The 19543-nt window shown below is 33.1% G+C and overlaps 1 protein-coding gene across 3 annotated transcripts in view; it reads right to left on the reverse strand.

Moving 5' to 3' along the window:
- The window catches only part of LOC120776675, a 222251-nt gene that overhangs the window by 142021 nt on the left and 60687 nt on the right, over positions 1-19543 (reverse strand). Inside the window, exon 1 of one of the 3 annotated variants that reach the window (XR_005705452.1) lies at positions 9443-9718. The exons of the other annotated variants lie outside the window; for them this stretch is intronic. The gene's annotated coding sequence lies outside the window, so the exon portion shown is untranslated. Of the gene's footprint in view, positions 1-9442; positions 9719-19543 lie in introns of those variants that run through there. 3 annotated transcript variants of the gene reach the window in all.

Raw genomic sequence — 19543 nt, forward strand, 5'->3', positions numbered from 1 at the left:
ATTAAGGTATAATATTTGGTGAAACTATTCACATGGGATCAATATAACATATGTATATATATATGTATATGTACATACATAGCTGCCATACAAACTGACCAATCAAAATTAAGTCCTTGTGTGAAAAACTTTTTTATTTGACAAGGTATCCGCACAAAATTCGGCAGGGAGTATTTTTCAAAGTAGCAATATAATCTCCGAAGAAGTTGTTCACATCGAACTACTATAGCAAATAGCTGCCATACAAACTGACCCACCAACATCAATATAAATGTCTTTTAATACCTTTATGTGCGACAAAAATGCTCGTGTTTATGCAAATTAAGTTAGTTTCCTACCGGGCTAATATGTATGTACATACATACATCCATTATATAATATACAATAAGTATATAATAATCATACACTATCAGCGCGTTAGACGATGCGACGCAGACGCAGACGCAATAAAATATAAATATTAAAATTTGTTACTTAACGTTCAATTAAGCGTCTATTTCTTGCTGCCGCCCTCAGCCCACACCTGCAGACACACCATGACAAAACACGTTCCCCTTTTGCCCATTGAAAGTGTAGCGTTGAAATGCGCACTTTTCAATTTGCATATCTTATTTTAACAGCTCTACAAATGCACAGCAAATAATGTGAGTATGTGTGTGTGCTTAGACTTTTATTGTAGCTCGCTTGAGGGCGTAAGTGGGGGGTATGGTAGTATGAGTGCCTGAATCGTGCTAGGCATACATATCTATATCGATGCATATCATATACATATTTATATACATATACGTATGTGTGTATGTGCAGACTCAAGTAGTCTTTTGTACAAATGTATGTATTCCTGCCGCGTCGCTGACGATGATTGATTGCATTGGCAATATTAGAAGCGGGAGGGTGCTGCTGCTGCCGTTATTTATGGTTCTGGTATATTTTAATTCAGCGCATGAATTAAAAAATAGAGTTGTATATGTAAATAAATACAGATATTTCACTCACTGCCGCCAGTCGCAAACAGTAGCACATATGTATGTATGTACATATGTATGTGTAGATGAGGGTGTACATAGCGGTGTGAGCATGCTAAGGAAGCGTGTCTCAATTACGAGCACTGATTGATGGGGTTTAGTCAAAACATAAATAAAGTTCTCATACGGTGTTGAGTAAGGTCCAACAGTTGTTGGGTTATATGAGATGTGTGCGAAAGTTTTATTGGCAGAAAGAGTTGATTTTAATTAGTTAAATAGTTTGCAAAAGTAGACATTTGAGCACTGGCAAGTGTTTAGGAAAACATTTCAGTTTAAATTTATTGAAAATGATATTCAAATCTTCTTGAAATATATTAACATCTTCCTGGAAAATATTGAAATTTTTTTTAAAATTATGCTACTTTCAAAAGAGGTTTTCGAGATAATGCTCTGAAATTTTACGTACGTCCTTTTCTCTTTAAGGGGCTACTTCTTTGTTGGAATCGCCGACATCGGACTACTATATCATATAGCTGCCATACAAAGTGCGGGTTCAAAATTATGTTCTTATATGAAAAACATTTTTATTTGACCAGATATCTTTTTAAACTTTGACCCAAATTATTATCCATAGCAACCCTATAATATTTGAAGAAATTTTCTAGATCAGACTACTATATCATATATGTAGCTGCCATATAAACCGAAAGATCAAAATCAAGTTTTTGTATGAAAACATTTTTATTTGGTAAGATAGCTGCACGAAGTTTGGCACGAGTTATTATCTGTGGCAACTTTATAATATTTTAGGAAAATTTCCAAATCGGAATACTAATCATATAGCTGCCATACAAACCGAAAGATCAGACTATCGTTTTTGTATGAAAAACTCTTTTACATAGCAAGCTGGCTGCACGAAATTCGCTGTGAGTCATTACTCACGGCAACCCTATAGTATTTGAAGAAATTTTGAAGATCGGACCACAATATCATATAGCTGCCATACAAACCGAAGGATCAAATTCAAGTTCTTGTATGAAAAACTTTTTTATTTGGCAAGCTAGCTTCACAAAATTTGGCTTGAATTATTATCCACGGTAACCCTATCAATTTTTCAGAAATTTTCCAAAATCGAACTGCTACATCTCAACTGTACAACCAATGTAAACGGTTTTTTTTAATTCAAATATCGGCCAAAAGCCACCCAATTGTTGTTCAAGTGCAGCTGCTGACCTTTTTAATGGACTTGGTTTAAAAATCCTGCAATTTTGAATCCTCAAGACCCTTTTCATAATCTCAATAAACTTGCTGTGCATGCCAAAGGCACATGCATAGTACAAGTATATGAGTATGTACGGGCCCCTAACAGAGCACTGGAAGTCGATTGAGGTTATGAAAAGGGGTTCGTTAATGGCACTATCCAATAGGCCGGAATACTTGAAACATATACTTTGAGTCCAATTACTGATTAGGGCGGAGGAAGGGTCTTCATACCATTAATTTTTTTTAATGTAAGTAAATCGACTTTTCTTTCTTTTATCGCTCACGTCTCACGCCTGACTTGCAATCCAATTACTGTCGACAGTAGCGAAATTGTGCGCTGATTTTTGCTAATTATCTAAAGAACTCTTAGACATGCGCACCTCAACTGCTCAATTATTATTTGTTTATACTTATGTATGTACCATATACCGCACACCGCGGGTGCTGACGGCAAGGAGTTGTGTAATCAATAGACTACCATGCCTTGATTATTCCTCCAGCTGCTTAATCCTGACTTAAAATGCGACCAGCATTTTGTTTGCCTTTGTAACATTACTGTTGTTTTTGTTGTTGTATTTTTTCATCAAAGAACACAGTAAATTTTTGTAGCAGAAAAATTGTGGAAGCGTGAAAACAGGTTTGGCAATAAACATAAACATTCAAATCAGCGCATCCGCAAACCGGAAGCTCCCGCTCACCACCACCGACAAGAAAAAACAATAAAAACAAGAACACTGTTAATCAGCCGGCATGTTGTTATTGTTGTAGGCATAGCGCGTACGTGTTCTGTAGCTGTAATCGGTTTTCATTTCGCTTTGCTGGTCAAATGTCAGCGGGATACTGAGGGTCCTCGTAAATTCCTTTCTTTTCCTTAAGCATTTAATTGTATTTCATTCAATTTCTATTCTTGTTCCTTGCCACCTTTTGTAGCTAGAACCTGTATACTATGTGCGTTTGTGCAATGGCAAGTACCCCCCGCTCACTTTCACTTTTACGTCGCTTCTAATCTGCTTTGTCGCACTACTCTTACTGCGTCTTAACGCCGTACTTGTATGGGCCTGTTTCAATTCCCAACGGACTGGTGTTTAGTCGTCTGACTGGTGACTCACTTATACACCGATATACATATATATATATGTATGTACATGGGTAGCAAAGTGCGTGTGTTTGAATTATAAAATCGCAGATTATCATCAACAATATCTGCAGCCGTAAATGAGCGAACGAGCGGGCCGGTGCCGGTGCCGGTGCGCTCACAGTCGGCGGTATGTCGCTTAATGAATTTATTTGTTACGCATGGCATCATTTGAATTGCCTGCCACCAAGTCACATACACACTTCTGGCTTAATGAAATCCATTATTGACGACAACAACGACATTAACAGCAACTGCGACAGTGGTGGCGGCAGGCAGCAACAACCGCAGCCGCAATATGTATAAACGCACATACAGTGGCGCTGATGGCATTAGCGGCCGCCAGGAGCGGGAAATGCTGCAGCGTGGTGTGCAACGCTTGACAGAAAGCCATCTAAAAAAAAGAAGAAACGTTAATTTCGTTTGTAATACCCTTAACAAGTGCGAGTTTTCTTACCAAAACGTGATTTTGATAGTCCAGTTTGTAGGACAGCTACATATATGCCATAGTGATCCGAACCGCACAATTTCTTCAGAGATTGTATTGCTTGCTTGGAGATGAGTACATGTCGCATTTTGTGAAGATATCTCGACAAATAAAGAAGTTGTCCATATAATAACTAATTTTGTTTGTTGACTTTCTATGATAGCTGTATGTTATAGTTATCCGATCTGAACAAATTTTTCGCAGATTATATTGTAGCCTTGAGGAATGAAACATACCGACTTCTCCTTCTCAAATAAAAGAGTTTTCCATATAAGAATTAGATTTTGATCGGTCAGTTTGTATGGCAGCTATACGCTATATTGATCCGATTTGAACCATTTCTTTCGGAGATTGGATTCCTGCTTTGAGAAATGATTCATGCCAATTTTTACGCAGATACCTTCTCAAATAAAAAAGTTTTCCATACAAGAACTTAATTTTCATCGGTCAGTTCATAAGGAAGCCATATACTATAGTAGTCCGATATTCGCTTACATACAGAAAGACACGTCTAAATCGACTCAGCTCGTCATTCTGATCACTTATATACCTACATATGTCTACATATAATTTATAGTGTCTCTTACATATCCTGCGGTTTGTTACCAACTTAGTGTCAAACTTAATATAAAACCCTGTTCTGGGTATAAAAACAAAATTGTATGTATGGTTTGTGCAACCCTGAAATTGTTGTAGTGTTGGCTTATATTACAAAATTCATATGGCAAACTACTAAATACGCAATAAAGAGCTGACATTTTATTTCATAAGCAGCGCAGCAGGCTGCCACTACTCGCAACTAGCGTCATATAGCATTGACACGCAGCAACCGAGGTCGAATTTTGTTCAGCTTAAACGGCGTTTTGTATGTGTACACAGGACACCATACAATGCCTGCTAAGTCTTTTGTTCTATTACAACTACTCGTATGCCTTATGCTCATATGGGAGTTGGGTTAATTGAGCGCACCTCAGCATTGCTGACATACCGCAGATTGAATATGGATGGATTATAAGCGATGAAGAAATCGCGGCTCTGCTTTCGAGTTTTTATAATATTTCTGGTGCATAGCTCTAATGAACTACTATTTGCTCTCAGCAAGGTTCATCTTATTCTAACTGTAGATGAAGGACAAAGGGTCTTATGATCTATTATATACTATGCTTATAGTAGTACTTTAGGTACCACAACGGACCGGCGCTCTAAGCTGTCCAAGTGAGATCGCTGTTAGGATCGACCTCTTAACCTAAACTAATCTAACTGCAGACGTTCTAATTGGTCGATGACCAATGGACATGCTTATGGTGAGGTTCAAAGCTGTTTCAAACAGCAGTTGTTACAGTCGGCTCTGAATTTTCTGCCGGCTTTCGCAAGTCAAAAATTAAAAATCTTAAATCTGAGACCTTCAGGCATGCAAGCAGAGGAGAGGAGTTTGCATGTACTAAGGGAATTTAAGTGAATAGAAAGTGCAATGTTCCTATATAACACATATGTAATTCTAATAAGAGTCTCATAAGTTTTGTTAACAATAATGTGAAAGACATGATTCCTAGGGCTCAAGTAGTCTTCGAGTCCCCTCAACTAAATTAGCTGTATGCAGCTTATAGTCGGGTACATTTGTACATAGAAGTCTCAAAAAACCACTGCCTTAAAAATCCCTGGCTCGAAAATGGTTTCAGACCCATAGTCGCTTAGACAAAGTTGTGCAGAATAATCCGTAAATCCATTTTTCAGTTTTATTTTTTGCCTCACAGAAAATCGGACTGCTCTATTGTATAGAGCTGTGCTTGGACCTGATTTCGGGCTTCACAAACACATCCATGCATCGCGCTCCCTATACGGTGTTGCCTTTTCACCATACACAGGCGTCGCACAGTATTTATGGCGTTTCTGCGCGCCCGCACAATAAATGCTCACTTACTTAATGAGTTTTCCGCCGGTGGGTTGCAACAATTGCGAAATATGTGGCACAAGTTTTATGCGCCACACCCACTGCTCGTACACAAACACCAACAAACGTGTTACCGCCACTAACTGTTCATTCCCCAAATAATAAATATCATCTTTTGGCATATCCATGTGTGACTGTGTGTGTGTTCACATGCTCATAAGTAGTGCGCTTAATAGATTTTTCTTAATTGTTGTTTGTGTGAGTGTATGTGTTGTGTTTGTTGTTTAATTTACTACATATTTACCACTATGCCAACGGTAGTTGTTGTACGCTTTATTGCCGGCGCATGTGTGTTATGGGCGTTGTTGGCTGTTGCAATACATTTTCCCACCATCCCACCGCAAAGCTGTAGCTTATCCGGAAAACAAAAGAAAGACACGAAGCATGCAAAGAAACCCATTTCATTTGAAATGTCTTTGAGTGCAATTGAACAGGATGTTGGGCTAATGGGCGTATTTTATGGTTTTGATTTGTACGCGCTTACATGCATGTAGCTAACTGCCGCCCATCTTTTACATGGACCCATCTGAACTTATAAGTTACCTTTATGGCCTCTGGTGATATATATTCCATTGCCATTTCCCCCAAAATAAGCTGAAATGCTTTGTTTTCCCAGCCAAATAAACGAATGTGGGAGGACCTGAAAAGTACCGTTATTTGCATCGACAGCGCAAATTAAAGTTGTTCACTCAAATTGTTTGAGATACTTTTTCCTATTTTTTTAATTTATGTCGAAAGGTTTTTGTTTTGGATAAATATAACAGAGAAAATATATTTAGATTTTAAGGAAAATCGCTTTTTGAAATAATATTTTTTTATTTTATTTTTTGTTTTTTTGTTAACATTTTTTGTTATCTAAAAGTGTTACTCAGCTGTTAATTTACTAATATTTTTGTTCTTAATTCTTAAATAAAATTTATTTACCGGCAATAAATGTAAAAAATATTCACAAACAAGCAAAAAGAGTTATGCAAAAATAAAATAAATTAAATTTAAAAAACAAACCCAAACCTTTCCATTACCCAATTAATAACTGGATTTGCGATTTCAATAAAAAATAATAAAAACATCTTTTGTTTCTTTTTCACGAGTAACGCAGCAATAAAAACTCAACCGTTGAAGAATATATAAATTATAAATGCACTCATTAAAAGTAAAATTGCTAATTAGCCAGGGTGAATTACATCTAGTGAGCCAACAGCTGCATGAGAAATATTCATAGTATTTATAACAGTAGCTTTTTCTTGGTTAAAAAATAAATAAACATAAAATTTGCTTATTTGCAGATAATAGCAGAATAAAAAAATGTGAAAAATTTAAAAAAAATAATTAAATAAATTTTAAACTAAATAAATAAAGAGAAAATTTTAAAATTAAAATTTTACATTAAAAATTAAAAAAAAAAATGAATAAAAGCTATTAAAAAATAAAAATAATTATAAAGGTAATGAACTAAGTTTTAAAATTATTTAAATATTTATAATTAAAATTTAACTCAACAAATTAAGCAACAAAAAATTAAAAACACTTTCCTGTGTTAAAAAAATATTTATATTTATTGGCTAAAAAATAAAAAATATAAAATTTGTATATTTGCCCATAATACATTATAACAGATAAAAAAAATAATCTGAAACAAATTTTAAGAAAATTAAAAGAAAAGTTAAAAAGAGCTAGAAAAATACAAAACTATAATTAATATATTTAAAACTAAATAAATAAAATGAAACAAATACCAAAAATTGCATATTCAAAATCTATATGAAAAATAAAACAAAAATTTAATTAATAACAATTATTAAAAAAAATTAAAGATAATTAATTAGTGGTTACTTATTGGCTAAAAAATAAATAAACAAAACAAAAACATTAAAAAAATATATAATTGAAAATGATACAAAAATGAATAGAAAAATTAAAAAAATTCTAAAAGTTAAAAATAAAAAATTCTCAAAATTAAACAAATTCATCAAAAAAATTAAGAAAGCTAGGAAACATATGAAAACCTAAAAAAAATTTATTAAAATAAATAAAAAAAGTGAAAAAGTACATAAGATTATTTTAATATTACAAAAATAATAAACAATATAAAAAAATAACAAATTAAAAAAAATAATTAAATTTGCCGTGTTTATAAAGTTTTTTTAACAGTAGCAATTTATTGGCTAAAAAATAAATAAATAAAACGAAAATATTAAAAAGAGTAATAAAAATTAACAAAAAAATTATTATAAGTGAAACAAAAGTAAAAAAAAAATAATAGGTAAAGGAAATAAAAAATAAAAGAAATACAATATAAAAAATCAAAGAATTAAAAATAAAATTTAAAAAAATTTAAAATTAAATAGAAAAAAATTAAAATAAACCGGCTTATTAAGAAATTATACAAAAACTTTAAAACTAAGTAATTTAAAAAAATGATAAACAAAGTTTTAAAATTAAATAAATAAAACTAATGAGTTAAAAAAATTTTAAAATTAAATAGAAAAAAAATTAAAATAAACCGGCTTATTAGGAAATTATACAAAAACTTTAAAAATAAGTAATTTAAAAAAATGATAAACAAAATTTTAAAATTAAATAAATAAAACTAATGAGTTAAAAAAAAAATAAATACATTTGCTGAGTTAATAAAGTTTTTCTCATTGACTTAAAATTAACAAATAAAACGTAAAACTGAAAAGATTTGCATCATCGAAAATAAGATGAAAAATTCGATGAGAAAATTGAAAAACCAAATAAAACTAAAAAAAAATAGTTATATAGAAATAAATAATTATTATATTTAAAAATAACTAAAATTAAATAAATTAAACGAATATATTAAAAGAGTTCGCATATTTGGAAATAATATGTAAATTTCAAGAAAATATTGAAATAAAAAAATTAAATTAAAAAATTTTATTCAAAAATAAAACAAAAAACTTAAACAAATTTAAAATTAAATTAACAAAACGAATAAACTTAACTACATAAATAAACTTCCTGAATAAAAAGTTATTAATAACAGTAGCTATTTTATAAATTTAAAATTAAAAAAAAATTTTGAATGTTTGGAAATTATATGAATAATATGATGAATTTAAGGAAAAAGAAAATCATTTAAACAACAACTTTTATACAAAATATGAAAAAAATTCAAAAAAAATTAAAAAAACAAACTCAATAATTTTTTTTTTTTTTAATTAATCATACATATCGTCTCGTCATCCTGATCATTTACATATATATATATACATATGTATGTACATATGTATGTAAGTCTATATCTATTTAGGTGATACAAAACTATTGTGCTCTATAGCAACATGTTGCAGGAGCATAAAAAGCACTTAAGAATTAACTTTCACTCGGATATCTCTTAAACTGACGAACAAATCATTGTAATAGCTTAACAAATTTCGCCTAAAAAATCGCTAACTCGAATCCGTTTTTAGATTCACAGTCTCTTAGGCGAAGTTGTTCAGAATGAATTGCAGAAAAGTTCAACATACGCGGTTTTTTAGTAAAAAAAATCGACCCGGGTTCATTTACATACAAACAGAAATGTATTATAAACAAGTATAAATTATAAAACAAATATAAATTATAATACAAATATAAATTATATCGAAAATTGTTTAATAATTTGGTTACAAACTCACCCTTTTTAAACTAGTCTGGCATAATATTGCACGACGCGCTATTTTTTTTCACAACACTGTAGCACTTAATACCCGACACTCGCGACGTAACTTATTACATTCATACATACACACGCTTATACATACCCACGAACAAACCCGAGCACGCACTTATTGAATTTGCACAAAAACTCATACTTTCGAGGATTTTCACGCACTATCATTTCCACGACACTATTTTTTTGCACGTAATAACGATTTTAACTTTAAATTAAATAAAAAGACAAATTAACACTTTAAACAAATACTTTTCACTAATTTTAACAAATATTCGCACCAACAGTCAAGAATTACGTGTGCTCACTCTCATTACCACTTGCAAGTACATATTTTTACTGTTACATTGCATTCCTCAATTGGAATAATTCAGCTGAGTTCCCCTTAATTTCGCTTTCCACTATTCTAGCAAATTCGAAACTCTTCTAAAATCTACCACACTCTTGACTACATGCATGCATAATATTTTGAAGGTCAACTTCGAACATTAAAAGATTTGCAACAACAATGCAAACAATCATAACGTCACTCTGTTCCATTTCGCGAGTGATGAGCACGCAGCTAATGTCACGCATAAAGGAAAGCATGAGCGTGTGTGTGCGAGCTCTTTGCGCAGCATTGATATGCAGGTGTAACTCATTACCACTTGTATTCGAAGTAAGAGCGCAGAACTAATGAGGAATGCTTTGAAAGCGAAAATGAGTTAATGTAAACGCAGGGACGCTGGATGTTTTAGTGAGAGGGCGAACTCAGCCTAGCGTCTTGTGAAGAAATGTTAAGAGATCAGTTAAATAAAAAAATTGAATTTAATAGAAAAGAGAAATAAACTTGAAAAGGCTAAATATGTATGTATATTGTGTTGATTAACTATATGTTGGTAAAAATAGCTATTAATTGGTTTAATATTAATAAATAAAGAAAAAAAATTTAAAAAATTATGTATGAAAATAATATTGGAAATACAAGGAAGAAAATTGCAAAAAACTTGCAAACACAAAAATTTAAGAAAATGAAAAATAGTAATAAAAATTAAAAAAATAAAAAAATAAAAAAAATAAAAATTAAAAAAAAGTTAAGAAGAACTTATAGAAAAAAAAAATTAAAATAAAAAAAAAATTAAAATTAAAATTAAAAAAACAACTTAAAAATGAAATTGAAATATTAATAAAAAATACAAATGTAAAAAAGAAAAAATTGCGTGTTTGGAAATATTGTGATAAAAAAAGGAAAGTCAAAAAGTACATATTAAAATTATATTTAAAACAAGAAAAAACGTTAACTTCGGTTGCACCGAAGCTAAATACCCTTCACAGGTGCATTTCTGTTAATAACTATGTGTTCAGTTTGTATGGAAGCTATATGCTATAGTTAACCGATTTGATCAATTTCTTCGGAGATTACATTGTTGCCTTAAAAAATAACATATACCAAATTTCGTTAATATATCTTGTCAAATGTGAAAGTTGTCCATACAAGAACTTTATTCCGATCGTTCAGTTTGTACGGTAGCTATATGCTATAGTTAACCGATCTGAACAATTTCTTCGGAGATTACATTGTTGCCTTAGATAATAACATACACCAAATTTCGTGAATATATCTTGTCAAATGTGAAAGTTTTCCATACCGACAAATGAGCACCTTCTTGAAGAGAAAATGACGTTTACAAAATTTCAAAACGATATCTTAAAAACTGAGGGACTAGTTCGTATATATACAGACAGACAGACGGAGATGGCTAAATCGACTCAGCTCGACGTACTGATCATTTATATATATACTTTATAGGGTCTCCAACGATTCCTTCTGGGTGTTACAAACTTCGTGACAAACTTAGTATACCCTGTTCAGGGTATAAAAATTGGTATTAAATACATGAAACGAACATTAAACAAAAATATTTAATTATTTCGACAAAGTTTGTTATGTTCATTAATAAATTAATAATGATATTTAATATCAAAACAAAAATATTTTTTCATTAACAAAACAAAAATAATAATAAGAAAGACTGTGGCAATGACAATGAAATTAAATCTGTTAGCTGTTTGTACTTTTTTGCAAATATAAATAATTTTGTAAATATCTGCTTTTTCGTAAATATGTTTTATTTTCATTATACATGTTTTTATATTATTTGCTTTGCCATTAAATATCTTTCTATCCATCAATACGCTTGATGGCATTTGCTGAGTGCCACCAGCTGTTTATTTGACCTCAACAATGAAGCCGAATTTCCGGTAACAGCTCAATAACAACATTCAATTAATTATGGCAATAATTTTGTTATCTTTTATCAAAAAATTATGCAAATCATTGGTGTTGTTTTCGTCAAAAATGATTAATTTAATGCTTGTTATAATTTTGTTTACTCATGCATACGCTTGTTTATTTATTTTTTCATAATTTCATTCTCTCTAATTTTTGTTAAATTTAATTTTTTTTCGCATTATAATATATTTGCCAATGCAACACAAAGCCGCTTTTTTAATAATTTATTTTTATTTTTTTAATTTCACGCTTGATTTCAGTCGCTTTTCAATGCTTTTTGAAACAAAAGCAAATGTTTTATTTTGTTAATACATTTGTTGTTGCGAAAATTTCTAAAATTGTTTTTGTTGTTTTTGTTGTTGTTATATTTTGAGAATTTATTTTGCAAGTTAGCTTTGTCCACTTTATTTATGGGCATATAAATTTAGACTGCTTAACGCCTGTGAAAATATACAATTGAACACAAGCTTTCATACTTGCATACAAACAAATGTTTCTATAGCTACATATATATATATTTCTTAGGTGTATATAACCGAAACTCAGATAACTGCAAATTGTTCAAAACTGAGTTCTAAATTCATGAGACGATGACGGCTCTCCAAACGTGTTTAGGCCCGTTAGAGGCAGCTTGCAAAAAATGTGTGAACCGGTTGACTAACCCAAAGGAAATATAAAAATAAACAAAAAAAATTAAAAAAAATTTAAAAAAATTAAAAAAAATGTAAAAAAAATAAAAAATAAAAAAATATAAAAAGATTTTTATAAAAAAATTAAAAAAAAAAATAAAAAAAAATAAAAAAAAATAAAAAAATATAAGAAATACGAGAAAATAATCATACAATATTTGCAAAACTTCTCAAATATACAAACACCCTGCCGGTTTGTTTTTGTAATTTAACTGATGTTCGCTGAGTCAGCATTGCTATGAGCAAACTAGATTTGCGACTAAATTGGACCTTGGCTAGGGTACAACTTAGCGCTATCCATAAAGGTGCTGATTTGAGTAAAAACAAAATCATAACAGACATGCTAATAATCGTTATAAGAATAGCAACGATAAACATTATTATAGTTGCATATAAATGAGTGGAATTTTTTTTCCTATTTAAATATGAAAATATGTGTCCAAAAAATAAGGTGACATTGTATTTATTTGGAAAATTCTTTATTTATTCTTCCAAATCAATTTCATTACCTTCAAAGTAATCACCTCCCGATGCAATGCACTTATGCCAACGGATTTTCCAATCTTCGAAACAATGGGTGTAGTCACTTTCCGGGATGGCCTTCAGTTCCGTCTTCGCTGCGGCTTGAATCTCCTCTAACGTATAAAAACGGTGTCCCCGGAGCGATCTTTTGAGCTTGGTGAACAGCCAGAACTCGCACGGCGCCAGATCAGGTGAATACGGTGCTTGCGGAACGATATGGGTTGAGTTTTTGGCGAAATGATCACGAATTACGAGGGCAGTATGGGATGGTGCATTATCGTGCTGTAAAAACCAATAATTGTCTTTCCACAATTCCGGCCTTTTTAGGCGGATAGCGTTACGCAAACGACGCATAACGTTCAAATAATATTCCTTGTTGACTGTTTGACCGGTTGGAAGGAATTCATAATGCACAACACCACGATAATCGAAGAAAACAGTCAACATGACCTTGATTTTTGAGCGACTTTGGCGTGATTGGTCTCGGCTCTCTTTTGGCACGATATTCGCTCGACTGATCGGTTGTTTCGTGGTCGTAAGCATATATCCAAGTCTCATCGCCAGTTATAATGCGTTTCATTACACGCTGGTAGTCGGAAAGCATCGTTTCACACATTTCAACGCGACGCCTTTTTTCCAAAAAATTCAATGTTTTCGGTACCAGTCGTGATTTGACGCGCTTGAGGCCAAAAACATCCTTCAAAATGGTATTGGCTGAGCCTTTCGATATGCCAACTTCAGCAGACAGGTCTCTAATTGTTAATCGACGGTTTTTCAACACCGAATCTTTGATTTGTTGAACGTGAGCTTCGTCGGTTGAGATTGATGGTCGCCCTGGACGCGCTTCGTCTTCGACACGTTCACGGTCGGCTTGGAACTCACTGTACCACTTGTAAAAATTTTTTTTGACATAGCCTCATCACCAAAGACTTTCTGCACCATTCTCAACGTATCCGCAGCAGAATATTGATTCCGTAAACAAAATTTAATGCAAATTCTTTGCTCAATAAATTTCGACATCGCAAAAAACGAAAAACTCGCGTTTAGCAGCTCACAAAATGACACGTATCTCAAACGCTAATGAATATTTTGACATGAAATTTGACATAAATGTGTGACAGTACTACCAACCTAAAAAAAAATAATTCTCCAAATCCTTCGACGCGCGCAGTTTAAATTCAAATGAAAAAGTAGTACATATGTCACTATTTATGAATTTCTATTTCTCTCTTTTGTTCCACAAACTCATGCGTCAACGTGACAGCATCCGTGTCCAGCAGCAGCCCGAAGCAACATTTAAAACGTGTGGCATGCAACACCAGCTGAGACTACCAACTGGACAGCAACACCCCTCTACCAGAGAACACATTTATAGCATCAGTTGTTGCTACGAACTAAATGACCAGTGCCACTGGCGGAGTGAATGGCGTGGTTGGAGTACATGGAGTAATTGGAGTGAGCGCCGTGGTGGCAGGATGAGCGCGTGAGTTGCAAGAGCGTCATTAACAAACTGTGGGCATTAGTGCGATGATGTATGCTCTGTCTTAACATTATAATCTTCATCATCATCATTATGCTATTTTAGTGTTAGTAGCTAGTAGCTATGATTTTCCTGTCCTTTTTGCTGTTTGCTATGCTTGGCTTTTACAGCTGTCCCAGCAGTTGCTAACGACACAGTGCAAAGATTTCCTAACGGCAATAGCGCGCTTTGTGTGCATGGTGGTCCTTCCGCTGCTGTTGCTGAAGCTGCTTACTTGCTTGCCTCTACCCGCCTGCTTTGCTAGCTTGCGTTTATTTATAGTATGTTGCTTTTACAGTTCGTAAATGTGTTTGCCACTCAACCAAGCGCTTCCATTTCGTTTTTGTTCTCTTCGTAATTTTTTAATAAATATTTAATGTTCACCATTTGCTTTCGGTTCATTTATTTTACGGATATTTTTTGTTTGGTCATTGCTTCAGCGCATACACCACAGGCCTCCAAGGAATTGCGCTTTCAAAATACGGAGAATGCTTGTGGAGGTAGCAGCTGAGCTGTGTTTCATATTAATATACATACATAAGTACGTATATATTGTTTAATACAATTTGTGAGTGGATTTTTGAAAGTCTCGAGAATTTCGTCAGCCGTTTTATTTAAAGTTTTTGGTCTGTTTATGAATTGCGAGGAACTGCTCGCTATCGGGCGGAAGTATAATGTAAAAATTGAAAAGGTATCGCGCACAAAAACTCAAGTAATGAAACAAAAAAATTCACTAGCAGCAACTAGCAGTTGTCTCAGCTTCTTTCGATCTTAACTTACTACATATATGTTTTTTCAGTTAATTTTGAGACTAAAGAAACGTTTTTCTAGTAGAAACTTCTCAAATTATTAATATTCTATAATTTTAGAAACGTTGCCTACATTCCGGCTCAAACTTAGCAATGTCACACTCTCAAGGACTACATTCCGGCTCAAACTTAGCAATGTCACACTCTCAAGCTCTACAGATATTAAATTACTTCCAAATAAATAATATTAAGCTTAGTGAGTGTAATATTGTTTTTATATGTTAATATATATAAGCTCTCTCTGCTCTCTCTCTTATTTCAAGTTTTTGTCTATAGACATGTTCTTTATAGTGGAAACTTTTAAAGTTTTGGTTATAGAAATGCTTTTTCATTGGAAACTTGCCAAAGTTTCACTACTCAACTTTTTAATTTTCTATAATTTCTACAATTAAAGAAACGTTTCCTACATTCCGGTGCAAACTTAGCAAAGTCGCAATCCCTAGGCCTATAGATATTTAATTACTTCCAAATAATATTAAGCTTAGTGAGTGTAAAATTGAATTTAAATGTTAAGTCTCTGCTTGTGCTCTCTTCTGTTAACTTTTTGTATATAGAAATGTTTTTCCAGTGGAAACTTCCCAAATACTTAACTAATCGGATTCTTGATTTTCTATAATTTCTACAATCAAAGAAACGTTGCCTATAATCCTGCGCAAACTTAGCGAGGTCACACTCCCAAGGCCTACAGATACTAAATTACATCCAAATAATATTAAGCTTAGTGAGTATCAAATTGATTTTAAATATTAATGCAAATAATTACATTTCCGATATTAAAGCTTCATTTTATTGTATTTTTTATTTAATAAGTCTTCTCTAAAAATAAACAAAATCTTTATAAATTTGTAAAATATCTACAAGGTCTGCTTAAACGTAGAGCTTTACGCTCACGCAGCTATTAAGGAAATTAAAAATTTATATGAAACTACAAAGTGACCTCCGGCGCAATGTTGCACCAAATATCCACCTACATACATATGTACATATGGCAATAAATACGAATCTTAATATCCACCTTCATGGCATCAACGAAAATTCCCTTTGTATCCCAGCTATATCTGGTAATTCTAAAGCATTACATTTGCAGAAACAACAAAAAGTGAAATCTCAAAATAAATTTAAGGAGATTTTCTATTAAAACCACCCCCCCCCCCATTGCGTGTACACAAGCAAATACCCACTTAGTAGCATCCTTAAAAATGTGCCAACAAAAACAAAAACCAACAGCTCACAACTTTAACTATGTAAAGGTAAGCTGCTTAGCACTGCCTTGAAGAGTTTATAAAATCGTTTTAAATTTAATAGACAAACATTTTTGGTCATTTTCCGATAACAGTAAGCCGTAGTGTATAGTATATAGTATATACTCGTATATATATATACATATGTACCACAAACAAGCGTGTTTGTAGTTAATCTGCGAAATTTTGTTGTTGCAACTTGAAAGTACTATAGGTTACTAGCGTAAGTGGCCAGCAACGTTATTACTTGGGGGATGGCGCGCTTCAGGTGGGCAAAGCTGACGCCACCTTTGATTTATGACAGTTTGAAGGCGCGTGCCGGGAGCACCTTGGCGCTTTGCTACAACAAATAAATAAAGTGGCCACTGCGTACGCGTGTAACAAATTAAAATTGAGTGCCTTAAAGTATATTTTTCATTGCTGACAATATCTGACGCAGATGTTGCTAATAAGTGGCATTGCTTTTGGCAAACGGAAGCTTGGTTGTGGCGAAAATTTCAAAGTGACTTTATTAATATCTGCTGCTTAGTATTTACGGAGGCTTTAACAAATTGTTAATTAAGCGATATTACATATTAAAAGTCTAAACTGAAAGGCATGACAGTTGAGAGAAAGTGCGGAGACAAGGGACGGAAATTTGCTAACCTGAACTTTTTAACCAAAAATTCTTACTTTTTTACCTTTAAACTATATTAAAAGTTAAATATTTAAGCAGATTTCTCCTCCAACTGCGTGTGTCTTCATACAACAATAGACTTTGAGAATCTTCCAGCATACAACAATAGACTTTGAGAATCTTCCAGCAGTAGTTATGTATGACATCAGCATTAGTTGAGAAAGGAGACTATGTTGTGAAGACTTTAGTTTCTTTACCAATGAAATCAAAGCTCTGGGAGCACGAGGGAGAAATATTCTCATCATTTTAAGTATTTAGAAATCTTTGATCTATGTCCAGAAAAGGAAATTATTTATGTTCTCATCAAGTTTGCATAAGAGATGACTCGTCAAGTCGCAGGTTTGACATATGTTTAATAGAATTCATTTCGACTAACTAGCGACTCTTCCGTTCTTCGAAAGAATTTTACTAGGCTAATTGAATGTCTTGAAAAATAAAAACCAAACATTGCTATAAAGGCAACTTACAGCGCGAAGGGCTGGCCTCAATCGTTGCTCTATGGAAGCGAACGATTTCTGTTGAATTTGGCGTAAAACCCAACGCTTGAGCTAATCATGGACATGCATTTTCTTTCAAGTCTTACGAAAACAGAATGAAAAGATTTTTCGCAAAATAATAATTTAGAAAACTAGATGCAAGTCGTCGGTGAGTAAACATCTTCTGAGAAAGACTTTATCTCAACAGTTTTTTATGGTGGTAAATGTAGCTTTCACTGATTTTTACTAAAAGTCTTAAACCATAGATAAGGTTAGTCCATATATAGACCAAAAGGTCCATAGTAATACACTATGAATGTTCAGTTTTGAGCAGAAGTATTCGTCATATAGAATATCAACGCTTTTTGTGAACTTTAGGAACGACTTGATATCTATTTTTGATACTTCTTATAGCTCCCGGAACTGCGAAGCTCGTAGATATAAAACAAGTTCAAAATAATGCTTGATGGAAGCATAAGAGTTGTTCCAGCATCTATCATGCCTACTTCATCGCACTTTCTACACTTTTGAAACTATGTGCCCTGAACTGCGAAGCTCATAGATATCCAAAATGAGTTTTAGATAATGCTGATCAGAAGCCGAGGATATGTTTCATCGTTTGTCTTCTTCTTTCTTCCTTCCACTTCCTGCATGTATCATCATTACTTATGTCTATCCAGCTCGTATGTGATGTCAATAGGTTGTGACCAGTCATTTAATGCTTCATCTAGCCACTTGGACAGCAAAGCTCTTCGATTTCCTGAACGCAAAAACTTCCGTCTGGAAGTTACTGCAGACTTGAAACTTTCAACAAAACCTCGATTTTAAGCCTTTTTGATGTGGTTTTTCGACTTCGGTTCATCTTTGCCATTATATTTGGTCGATTGATTATCTGTCTCCTGGTCGTCAGCATAAATCCAAGACTCATCGCCAGTAATAATCCGGTTCATGTCAATCTGGTAACCGGAAAGCATTGTCTTACAGACTTTAATACGACGCTGTTTTTCGAAAACATTGAGTGTTTTTGGAACCAATGTTGCTTTCAACTTTTTTTGGCCTAAATGAGCTTTCAAAATGTTTTTGACTGATCCTTCCGCTATTCTAACGATGGCAGTGAGATCTCTGACTTAACTAGAAAGAAATACTTCGTCGGTTGGGTTTTTGCGCGAAATTTATATTAAAAAGTCTTACTATTTTTTGCCCACAGTCATCTCTATTGTAAAACCCGGTACATACATACATTTATGTGTATACGAGTATTTAGTATTTAGTAAGCTGTTCATATTCGCTACTTTTTCCACTTATTTTGGAGGATGCGCTTTTTTCTTGATTTTTCTTGACACCAAGCTGGCTGATTTCCTTTTACGCCACGGCTTAACTTTTATCTTCATGCATCAGTGTGTGCGTCATATGCATGTACATGTTTGTAATATTTTATATTTACACGCACACATACTTAAATATATAATTTAAAAAAATATAACATACACACACACAGCAGCCTCAAAGTGTTGCCTGTAAAGGCTGAAAAGTCTCCTTGATGTGTCTTGCAATTTGATATGTAAATCCGACAAGTGTTTCATTTTGTTGCGTTATTTTTCACACACACACACACACACTCGCACATGCAAAGTGTGTATAGAGCGCCCGCAAACGCGCTTGGCATGCGTGTCTTTCAATTTATCTTCCCTTTGCAGCAGGCGTCTTAGCTTCTTGCCCATCTTAATTTGCCACCACACACTGTTGCCTTTCCTGTTGTTCCTTCGTTAGTCGTCGACATTGGATTTAAATGAGTATTTTGAGCTTACAGCTTGCTTCCACCAGCCACACACATACATACATATGTATGTACATACATGCAG

Source organism: Bactrocera tryoni, chromosome 5 (genome assembly GCF_016617805.1).
Source record: "Bactrocera tryoni isolate S06 chromosome 5, CSIRO_BtryS06_freeze2, whole genome shotgun sequence".
NCBI classification, from domain to species: Eukaryota; Metazoa; Arthropoda; class Insecta; order Diptera; family Tephritidae; genus Bactrocera; species Bactrocera tryoni.